General features: G+C 37.1%; 1 pseudogene; it reads left to right on the top strand.

Moving 5' to 3' along the window:
• Gm6203 (predicted gene 6203) lies at positions 9614-11163 on the top strand (annotated as a pseudogene).

The raw sequence follows: 11741 nt of genomic DNA, 5'->3' as shown, positions 1-11741 counted from the left end.
CAACAAACAAATGACAAGGTTGTGATAACTCAAGCACTTGCTGCCGTCGAGCAAGGGGCCTCCCCCGAAATCTGGCTATCTATGCTCAAAAATTAGTTGACATTGGTGGCTGGCCTCTTTTATAGAGTTCACCCTAGGTCATTTAGTAGTTACTGTCACATAGCACTGCGGTATCCAGGGATGGGCAACTTTCCTCATGCACAGGTCAACCTAAGACACAGGGCCCGGTGGCAATAGGGTTACCCTATGACAGGAAAGGCTGTGACATTGGAGAAACGACCTAAGACAGGAGCCACAGCTGATGGGCATAATTACACAGGCCTAGACCAGCCTCAAATTTTAATAAAATAAAAAGAGGGAGATGTGGAGAGCCGTGCCACGAGCAATCGCCATTATAAGATGGCGCTGACCTCCGCTGTGCCTAACTAGTAAACAAGCCTTGTACGCAGGTGCGAGAGTGAACTCACTCCTAGTCACTCCCATTTTCGGGGTGTAATAGTGGGGTGATGGGCGAGCAACGAATCAGGAGCTGTCACGTCATATCAGGTGCTGAAACGTCACGCTGCGGGTTATAAAAGCGGCACCATTTTCCTGGTTCAGGGTCTTCCTGAAGAAGTAAGCAATAAAGCTTTTGCCACGGAAGATTCCGGTTTGTTGCGTCTTTCTTGCTGGTCGAGTGGGATGCAATACTTCATAATTTTGAAATTCAGTTTGATGCTTTCAGTTCAATGCATTATAGTTCATCATTAACTCTGTGATAAATTTTAAATTCCTTTTGGTGAGGAGTAGGAATTTTGCCTCTGGAATCATGGAATTCTAACACCATTAGTTAAAGACAATCTTAGCTTGACTGTTGTTTTCTTTCTTCTTTTTTTTCTTTTTCTTTTTAATGTCACTTATTACTCAACTATATTTGTCTGTTTCCACTTCTAGGTTCTAGGCTGTATTTTGTTGATGAATTTTCTTACTCTCATCTCAGGTCCATGTTGTGTTATGAATATTGTTCACTCACTCATGGCAGGTACTGAAGTACATACTGTCTTTCCATAGTTCTCAGTTTTCTCCAGAATGCTCTGGGTTTTGGCCACACCCTGCCCCCTTTAGAATCAATTCCCTGAAATAAAAATATCTGCCCAAAGTAGTGACTTAAGATCAAAACGAGGTTCAAAGGTTCATCTTTTTCTCCTAATGCCTTTCTGTGTTACTCATACATGCTGCCAATTTATTGGTTCATACCTGCAGAAAAATATATTTGAAATACAGAAAGCATCTCAGGAAATTATGTTTGTTTGTTTGTTTGTTTGTTTGTTTTTAATAAATTTATTTATTTCACTTATGAGTACACTGCTGCTGTCTTCAGACACACCAGAAGAGGGCATCGGATCCCATTACAGATGGTTGTGAGCCACCATGTGGTTGCTGGGAATTGAACTCAGGACCTCTGAAAGAGCAATAAGTGCTCTTAAACACTGAGCCATCTCACCAGCCTGAAATTAAGGTTTTTAAAATGTAAAGAATTTAAGTTTAAATTTGAAAAAATAAAGTATAAATATGTTGTGGTATTTATTCTGACGAAACTTGAGGAACCATGAGGATAGTGATTTGTTGGGATAGTTTAAGTTCTGAGGAAGAAAATGTTGTTTCATTTGTTTGTAAACAATGTAATTTCAGCGGAACAAAATGAACATAAATTGGTCTCTCATAAGATAAATTGCAAAAACGAACTCTGAATTTATGAGCATGAACCTCTCTTCCATTATTCAAAATAGTCAGTTAAGTGCCTATGAATAACTTTATAGTTAAGTTAAAATATTTCTTCAAACTGAATGTATAATGCAAAATGGTGTGACTTTTTGACCATAGTTAGTGTTATGAAAGAACCTAATATTTTATTCCTATTACTTATTCATCATTATTTACATTTTATTGTTCTTTGTGTTACATGAACAGAATACAATCTACCAGCAATACATTACACCTACTTTCCCAAATGTTTAGTATTATTTTATAGACCATAGAAAACAATTCTTCAATTCCCATTGTTTGTTACTAACATGAGTAGAAAAATAATGATTCTTGTGGTAAATTATGAACTTGTCTTTCCATGATCTCTCCTTATAGGTATGCATGTCTGTACACATAACTTGGCTTATCTAATTTGGAATAATGAAATTCTGCTGTAATCACATAAAATATTAATTTTTCTTATCATTCTCTCCTTTAGAATACTCAGGTGCTTTTCATTTGTTTGGGTTTTGGATTCATCTTTAGGTTTAGTTGAGATTCCTATTGTCTTAAAAAACCCATGTGGTCTTCCCAAGAGAATGAATATGTGCTCAATTATAAAGTATTTCAGTGCTGAAAGTCTTGACTTGTTTTTTACGTAATGCTTGTATTTTATGTCATGAGACCTACTCTGCCCCATGAGAGCATTTTCATAACTATGTTCAGGAGCAGTTCTTCACTGAGATGACTCTCACTACTTCTCCTTCGAACTCAAACCGATCCCTTGCCCTTGTCTTTCCTTGATTTCTTTTATTTCTGTGACTTCCTCATTCCAGGAATTTTGATTGAATGGAGGCACACAGTATGATGCTGAGACTGCCTTCACTTCATTCTGATTCTTGCTCCTGAAGCCATTGTAGATTTTTCATGTATTAATAAATCAGTATTTTAACCATTGAGTAATATTGCTCACTGTGGATGTAACATGGTGCATTAAGAACCTACCCACTAAGGAAGTTTGAGTTATTTATCGTTTGATTGTTACAAATGAACACATCATGAATAATGAAACATAAGCTTTGTATAGTTTTGTTTTCTTCATTTGTTTGAAAGCCAACGATGCAATTCCTTCTTTCATGGTAAATACATATTTATTCAGAGTAGCTGAACCATTCTTCATGCTTGTTTATACTGCATGAAAACTCCAGTTTCTCTGCATCTTGCTAGCAACTGTTGTCTTTGTGGTTTATTCTCTAAGTCTGCTCTTAGCCATTCCATAGCATTATCCATCCTTTTTCATTTTAACTTTAAGCTGATAGTTAAGTATTAATAAGTTTCTTGTAGACAGCATGGATCAGAGTATTTTGTGTACTCTGTAAGTCTCTCCTATTTTGCATATTTAAATTAGTGAGCATATGACCAAACTCCATGTTTTGTCTTCTATCATCTTTCAGAAACCACTAGTTCCATAGAGAAGATTAGGGTCCCATGAGCACCTCACCCATATGTAAATTTTTATTAACAGGTCTTCCTGTGTAGGAACAGTAGAGGTAGCATCAGCAGCTATAATGAACTGCTCATAGGCCTGTTTTGTGTAGTTTCAGTGCAGGTAGCATCACTGGCTGTGAGTTTGAGAATCCAATGGCTGTGTCATGCTGAAAAGTCATCAATTTGCAACTCCTTTCCCTATCTTTCACCCTTATTTTCCCTCTGCCCATTCTTCCACTCATACTGTGGACTCAGAATAGAATTTGTCCCATCATATGTTTAAAAATTACGAAAGAAAGGAGAGGTAGAATTCTCCTAGTATTTTGTTTTGTTTTGTTTTTCTTTATTCTTTTAAAATCTTGTTTTCCATTGTTTTGTTTTATTTTTATTTTTTGAGACTGGATCTCTGTATAATAATAGCTCTGTATATAATAAAATAATAGAACTTTCTCTGTAAATTACGCTGGCCTTGAACTCACAGAGATCTGCATTCCTCTTCCTCCTATGTGTTGAGATTAAAGGCTTGGAGAAGTAGAATTTTTAAGACACTTCAAGTAATTATGTCCAGTGATTTATTTACCCACTCTCTTTAGTACCTCAACACACAGTGACTGGTAACATATAATAACAAAATTATGAGTGGATTTTAAATTTTCTCACAAAAAAAAACATGCAAGTGAATTTCTCAACTGATAGACATATTCATCAGCTTGGACTAACAAGGTTTCAACATGTACATATTAAAATGTCACATCCAATCTATAAATAATATATTGATAAATTAAAATAAAATTTCAAAGAAATTTTATGCATGTGTTTGTTAAAAAACCTCAAACTCATCACAAAAAGTAAAATATGGAATAAAAGGCAAATTATTTTCTTTGTAGTCTTTTTACACAAAGCATTTGTCTTTTAAAAATAATAAGTCATCACTATTTAATGGGTATGAGAAACAGCAAAATGGGAGTTCTGAGGATATGCAATTTAACAATCTAATTATTTGTTAGCATTGAACATAGGCAGGCTCTTTAATCATTATTTATAACTGTAACAGAATGAAAACTATTTACAAATATTTATCTTCTTGCTATGGTTGACTTTTGAGTATTCTAAAATTAATAATGGACTATAATGTAATACCGTTTAAATTAATACTTTAAATTGTCTATTATAAAATTCTAAACAAACAGTTCAAAATTAATTTAGACTTAATATTAACTACTTGATTAATGCAAATCATTATTTTTATAGAGATTAATTTAAATGGCACAATAGCTAACTGTAATCACAAAACTTTAATAAATGGTTCAAATAGCAAAAAAAAAAAAAAAGGACAATATGAAAGTCATCTTTTTAAAGCAGAGAGAAAACATTGCTCCAAAATTAGGACAGTTGTAGTCCTTGAAATTTCAAAGTAATGCGTGAAGGGATTTGCTTACTTAAATAAAAAGGACAAGTTCAGTATCAAGCAACAGTGTCTTTGAATGTTACCGATCTGTGCAATCTGCTGGTGAGCATAAACCATGGTGGAAAATTCATTTCATGCTTGTCTATTCTGATAAAATCCATGACTGAATTGTTTGAAAATGATGGAAATACAGAATGATTATAGGAATGCCCCCTAAGTATGGGTCAAACTGGAATCAAGGCAGATCTTCAATCCACTGCAAATTGGCCTACCTTCAAATTTCAGTCTTACCAGAACAGTGTCAAACTTAACACACATTTTGATCAATAGAATTACTACTAAATAATGTATCCCATAGGAAAAATAAATTAACAATAAACCATACTAATAAACCATTAATTAAATTACACGAAATAAAAATAATACCAACTTTTTGGATAATACAACTTCTCCTGTTAGCCTTCCTAAACTCTATTGTTCTTAATTATTCTCAATAATTGATAATGGCGATTTGTGTTCTCAAGTTCTATATATGGTTTAAAGAATGAAAAAAATCATGTTCTTTCTTTAACTAGATCTCTTAAAGCTTATTGCGAGAGTAGGGAAAATACTCTAATTTAGAAAAACTGGCTTTTGAGAGAATGGGCTTCCTTCCTGTTATTATTTTCATTGATTAATTTATTTATTCATTTCACATCTAGATTGTAGCACCCCTCCTGTTAGTCACCCCTTACATAGCCCTTCCCCTATCTCCCCTCCAAGATAAATATTTTGAACATAGTTTGAGAAGGGAATTTTGGCTTTGGTTTTCATGTTTTTCATGTTCTTTGCTGAATTTTTTAAAATAATGTCAAGACAGCCACATTATAAATAGTTTACATTTTAAATAAGAAATCCTTTCTCACTACTAATATCAACTAGTAGTGAAGAGTGATCCACATGCCCATCTCAACATACATAGATTCATTCAAAAAATCATCCTCCCTATGACCTAACTTAGTTAATAAGCTCGTGATTTGTCCTGAAATTATACAATGACACACCAAAAGGATTCTAATATTAGGTATGGGCTTCTTTGACTCTATTCTTTAAATGCAATCCAATACCTTTTATGAAGTTATTTTTGATTATGCCAATCTCATTGCCATTAACATTAAGTTCAGCACTCAGTACTTTGATCATCTGTTCAGACTTCTCTTCCTAACTGCACTGCAAGTTGACTCTCCTGTTTTTACCCTTCCTTATTACTAACTTTGTCATTTTCAGTATTGAGACAGAATGGTTCACTCTCTGTCCACCAATTCCTGAATATAATATTTCAAACTCTAAAATATGGTTACTCTCCCAATTGCTTTTGTTTGTTATCTATAATACCAGACATCTGATCTCCATAACTTTTTCTTTTAGGTAAAGATTGTGTGTTCGAATGGGAGGGAAGATTACCTTTGCCTGAGTGCCCAGGGTTTTGGTTTGTACTCTCCAGTGACTTATATGCTTCTGAACAATCTCTTCACTTAAATGGCTTCCTATTCCTGATCTTTTGGAGATCTCACAAATGTAATTTGAGCAAGTACCAACAAAGTGTTGAAGATGCAGTATACTGTGAATAATTAACCTCCCCCAAATAAGTAGGATAATACATGTTTTAACATTGCCCTTTTCTTTGAAAGTGAACATATTTACATACATATTTATGTACTGTTATAAATTCTACACTTTGACCCTCAAATCAACTGAAATTGATTTGAGCCTTCACTATATCTTACTTTCTATACTAACAAATATTTATATTCTAGTTACAGATATGGAAATATCTAAAATGAATCTTGTAGATATTCAATTGACCATTCTAAGGCTTTTGTATATATGTATACCATATATACATATTTATATATAATATAAATACATATTATGTATATATTTATGTATTCATTATGTGTTCATGTGTGTGTGCTTGAGTGTGGTGGTGTGTATGCGCAAATGTATATATGCATGTGCATATGTGATAATCAGGTGTCTTCTATCTTCTTCTATCAATTTCTACCTTAATTTTTAAATGATATTTTATTTGTAGAGATGTGTATGTGTGTGTTTCTTCCTGTGTATGTGTAGGTATGTGTGGGCACCAATAAAGTCAGATGACTGAATAGGATCCCTGAATCTAGAATGACAGGAGGCTATGAGCCTTCCCAACTCCCAGTCTTCTTCAAGAGCACTGATCACCTTAAGCAGCTGAACCATTTGGCTAGTCATATTTTTTGAGAATTATTGAACCTAGAGTTTGGGGATTCATTCAGACTTGATAGGCACCATGCATCTGGAACCCTGCCTTTACCTCACTATCTCTGGAGTAACAGACTCATAGGTACTGGGGTTCCAAACTCAAAACAATCTAGTTTGAATTGTCATACAACAGTACCTATTTAAACATTCACACATATACAGTTAACACTGTCATAAAACTGAACTTAATTTTTAGAGTGCACACCTGTGACTGCTCTCTCTCTCTCTCTCTCTCTCTCTCTCTCTCTCTCTCTCTCTCTCTCTCTCTCTCTCTCTCTCTCTCTCTCTCTCTCTCTCCCACCAGGTACAATCCTCCAGTCTTGTTCCCAGCCCTGCAGCAGAACACTATCTGAAACCTTCCCTCACCCTGACCGACCCACATCTCCTGTGATTCCTACAATCCATCCTCTTCTTACCCTTCCTCCTCACAACTTCTTGTTTTGTCCCAAACTCCACAAGGCATCCACTGCTAACTCAAAGGCTGCTACTCGTAGGACAAGAAATAGGCTAAAGGCAGACCCACACCTCTCCTACTACTCCTGAGATCCAGCACCCTCAGTCTCACTCCGAAGCTCTGTAGCTAAAGCCCAGCTCTCCTACTGTAGCAGGCACTGAATACTCCAACATAGCTGAAGCACAAGAGAAAGACCTTGAAACCGTTTTATGACTATCATAGAGTTCCTTGATGAGGAAGTGGATAAATCCTTTTTTAAAACCCAGAAGCACACAAACAGTGTAAGGAAATATATAAAATGGTTCAAGACAAGAAACTGAAAATAGAATCAATAGAGAAAACCCAAACAGAGGGGATTCTGGAAAAGAAAATGTAGTAATTTGAAAAGGAACTACAGAGGCAAACTTCAGCAACAGAATACAAGAGGTGGAAAAATCTCAGGCATTAAATATATGATGGAAGAGATGGATACATTAGTTATAAAAATATTAAATCAAAAAGAAAAATAACTGTTGTGATGTGCAGCTTGGTCTTCATGTAGGTCCCCTATCAATTGGAATAGAGACTGTCTCTAACTCTACTGTCTGCCATTGAATCTCCTTCCCCTAATTGGACTGCCTAGTTGGGCCTCTGTGGGACAGGATGTGCTCAGTCCTGCTGTGATCTTACATCCCACAGTGGGCAAGTATGCAAGGGGGCTTCCCTTCTCTGAAGAGAAGGGGAGGGGGTAACTGGGGGAAAGATTTGTGCTATGAACTTTCCTCTTAGAACCACTTTCACTGTATGCCATACATTTGGGTTTGTTGTGCACTCATTTTCATTGAGTTCTAGGAAGTCATTAATTTCTTTATTTTTGTCTTGACCCAGTAGAAAGCTGATCACTTTCCGTGAGTTTAGAGAATTTTCTTTTAATTTTGTTGTTGTTGTAATCCAGTTTTAATCCATGGTAATCTGATAGGATGTAGCAGGTTATTTCAATTTTGTTTTGTATGTTGAGACTTGCTAAAATGGACCGAGTACCTGGTCCATTTTAGAGAAAGGCCCATGAGGTGCAGGGTAGAAGGTACATCCGTTTTGTATTTTAGTAAAATTTTCTGTAAATATATGTTAGGTCCATTTGGTTTATGTCGTAGTTCAGTTTATTATTACTACAACAAAACACCAAGACCAAAAAAGCAAGTTGGGAGGAAAGGGTTTATTCAGCTCACACTTCAACATTTCTGTTCATTTTCATCAAAGGAAGTCAGAACAGGAACTCAAGCAGGGGAGGGACCTAGAGACAGGAACTAGTGCAGAGGCCATGGAAGAGGCTGCTTACTGGCTGACTTGTCCTGGCTTGCCCAACCTGCTTTCTTATAGAACCCAAGACCACCAACCCTAGGATGGGACCACTCACACTGGGCTAATCACTAATTGAGAAAAATACCTTACAGCTTAATCTCATGTATGGCACAGAGACACGGGTTGATACCAAATACTACTGCTGAAAAAAAAATCAATAACATGCTTCCTAATGATATTCTGCTATGCATATAGATCAGTGCCCTATCCAGTCATCATCACAGAGCCTTCCTCTGATATGACAAGGGAACAGGTGCATATACCCATAGCCAGACTTAGAATACACTGTTCTAATTGGATGACTCCATCAAATTCCTCTCCTCAGAAATCAGGGCATCCTCTGGAGGCAGAGGCAGAAAGACTGAGAACCAGAGGAGACAGAAGATTCTTGAAGAACATGGGCACTTGAAACAACTAAGTAAGGGGTCACAGAGACTTAAGCAGCAAGCATAGGGACTACATGAGTCTGTACCTGATCCTTAGCATATATATACATATTTTTTTCTTCCTGTTGGGTTGCTATGTTCAACTTCAGCATGATAGGTTGTCTTTCTTCTTCTTCTTCTTCTTCTTCTTCTTCTTCCTCCTCCTCCTCCTCCTCCTCCTCCTCCTCCTCCTCCTCCTCCTCCTCCTCCTCCTCCTCCTCCTCCTCCTCCTCTTCTTCTTCTTCTTCTTCTTCTTCTTCTTCTTCTTCTTCTTCTTCTTCTTCTTCATCTTATATTTTATTTTGTCATGTTTGGTTTTATCTCTTCACTTCTCGGCCTTTTGGCTAAGATCAAGTGTGATTTTTATATCTTAGAAGTCTGTTCTTTTCTAATAAGAGTCAGAGATGGGGTGCAGGGAAAAACTGGGAGGAATAGAGGGAGGAGAAACTATAATGAGGTTATATTGCATGGGAAAAGAATTTATTTTCAACACAGCATCTCTTCCGGACTCCTTGGTAATCAGCTAGTGGGAGATCTTCATTCATCACAGTCTCTTCACTTCCTCAGTTTCCACGGACCACTTCAAGGACTAAATACGCATGAGTGCATCTCCATTCATGTTGGCCAGGCTGGTGTCCAGATCTGCAGTGCGTGCTGGGAGCTCTACTGCCTGGAACGTGGCATCCAGCCTGATGGCCAGATAACAAATGACAAGACGATTGAGGGAGGATATGACTCTTTCAACACCTTCTTCAGTGAGACAGGAGCTGGCAAGCATGTGCCCCAGGTTGTTCATAGACCTGGAACCCACAGTTATTGATGAAGTTTGTACTGTTCTTCCACCCTGAGCAGCTCATCACAGGCAAGGAAGATGCTGCCAATAACTATGCCTGTGGCCACTACACCCTTTTCAAGGAGATCATTGACCTTGTCTTGAAAAAGGTTCACAAGCCGGCTGACCTGTGCACAGGTTTTCAGGGCTTCTTGATTTTCCACAGCTTTGGTGGGGGTTGGGGTTTGGGGGTGTGGAAAGTGGTTCTGAGTTCACCTCCCTCCTGATGGAGCAACTCTTTGTTGATTAGAGAAAGAAGTCCAAGCTGAAGTTCTCCATTTACCCAGCCCCCACCCCCATATTTCCACTACTGTGGTTGAAACCTACAGTTCCAGCATCACCACATACACCACCCTGGAGCACTCTGATTGTGCCTTCACGGTAGACAATGAGGCCATCCATAATATCTGTTGTAGAAACCTGGACACTGAGCACCCAATCTACTCTTAATTTAACCACCTTATTAGCCACATTGTGTCTTCCATCTCTTCTTCCCTCATATTTTATGGGGATCTGAATGTTGATCTGAGAGAATTCCAGACCAACCTGGTGCCCTACCATCCATTTCCCTCTGACCACTTATGCTCCTGTCATCTCTGCTGAAAAAGCCTATCATGAGCAGCTTTCTGTAGCAGAGATCACCAATGTCTGTTTTGAGCCAGCCAATTAGATGGTGAAATGGGATCATCACCATGATAAATACATGACTTTCTGCCTGCTGTACCATGGTGATGTGGTTCTCAAGATGTCAATGCTGCTATTGCCACCATCAAGACGAAGCATAACATCAAGTCTGTGGACTGGTACCCTACTGGCTTCAAGGTTGGCATTAATTACCAGCTTCCCATTGTGGTGCCTGGTGGCAATCTGGCCAGGGTTCAGAGAACTGTGTGCATGCTGAGCAACACCCAAGCCATTGCTGAGGCCTGGGCTCACCTACATCACAAGTTTGATCTGATATATTCCAAGCATGCCCTTTGGGCACTGGTATGTAGGTGAGCACATGGAGGAGGGGAAGTTCTCTGAGGCCTGTGAGGTCATGGATGCCCTAGAGAAGGATTATCAGGAGGTTGGGGCAGATAGTACTGAAGGAGATGATGAAGAATACTAATTCGTGTGCTGCAATTTTACACTTCTGTGGTCTCATCTTTGTCTTTCCATACATTTTAACTGTCCTAAACTGTCAATAAAAGTGTTTCCAATTTAAGTGGGGAAAAAAAGAATTTATTTTCAGTAAAAGTAAGAATATAAATGTATATATTTAGTTATATATATGTACTTAATAATACTCTGATTATTGTTCATAATAATCATGAACAATGATTCATGTGAAACTTGGAACACATATACAAAAAACCTTACAGAATCTGGTTGATCATCACCAAGTCAAAATATTTCCTTATATTTCCATATAGACACAATGAGAAAATCATGAAGCTCTAATCAAAACATGTCATTCTCTTTCTGTCACACGTAAGCAGATTATTTTATCTCAAGAGAAAAATTTAACCTTAATGTGTATGGTATAATATCAGCAATAATTTAACCATTGTCTACATGATTTCCGTAAAAAAAATATGTTGAAGCATTAATTTCAGATACACTCTTATAAACCTTAAGAATTATCCTCAATTCTTTACATACATACATACATACTTACATACATACATACATACATACATACATACATACATACATACATACTTCTAATACTATACGTCTTAGGACAAATTTATATTGCAAAATAAACTGTGCACTAGTCTCTGTTTGAGTTAGTAAAGACAG

This window comes from Mus musculus, chromosome 8 (assembly GCF_000001635.26).
Source record: "Mus musculus strain C57BL/6J chromosome 8, GRCm38.p6 C57BL/6J".
In the NCBI taxonomy this organism is placed as follows: domain Eukaryota; kingdom Metazoa; phylum Chordata; class Mammalia; order Rodentia; family Muridae; genus Mus; species Mus musculus.
The sequence above is the reverse complement of the archived record's forward strand: the minus strand, read 5'-3'. Positions and strand labels throughout refer to the sequence as shown.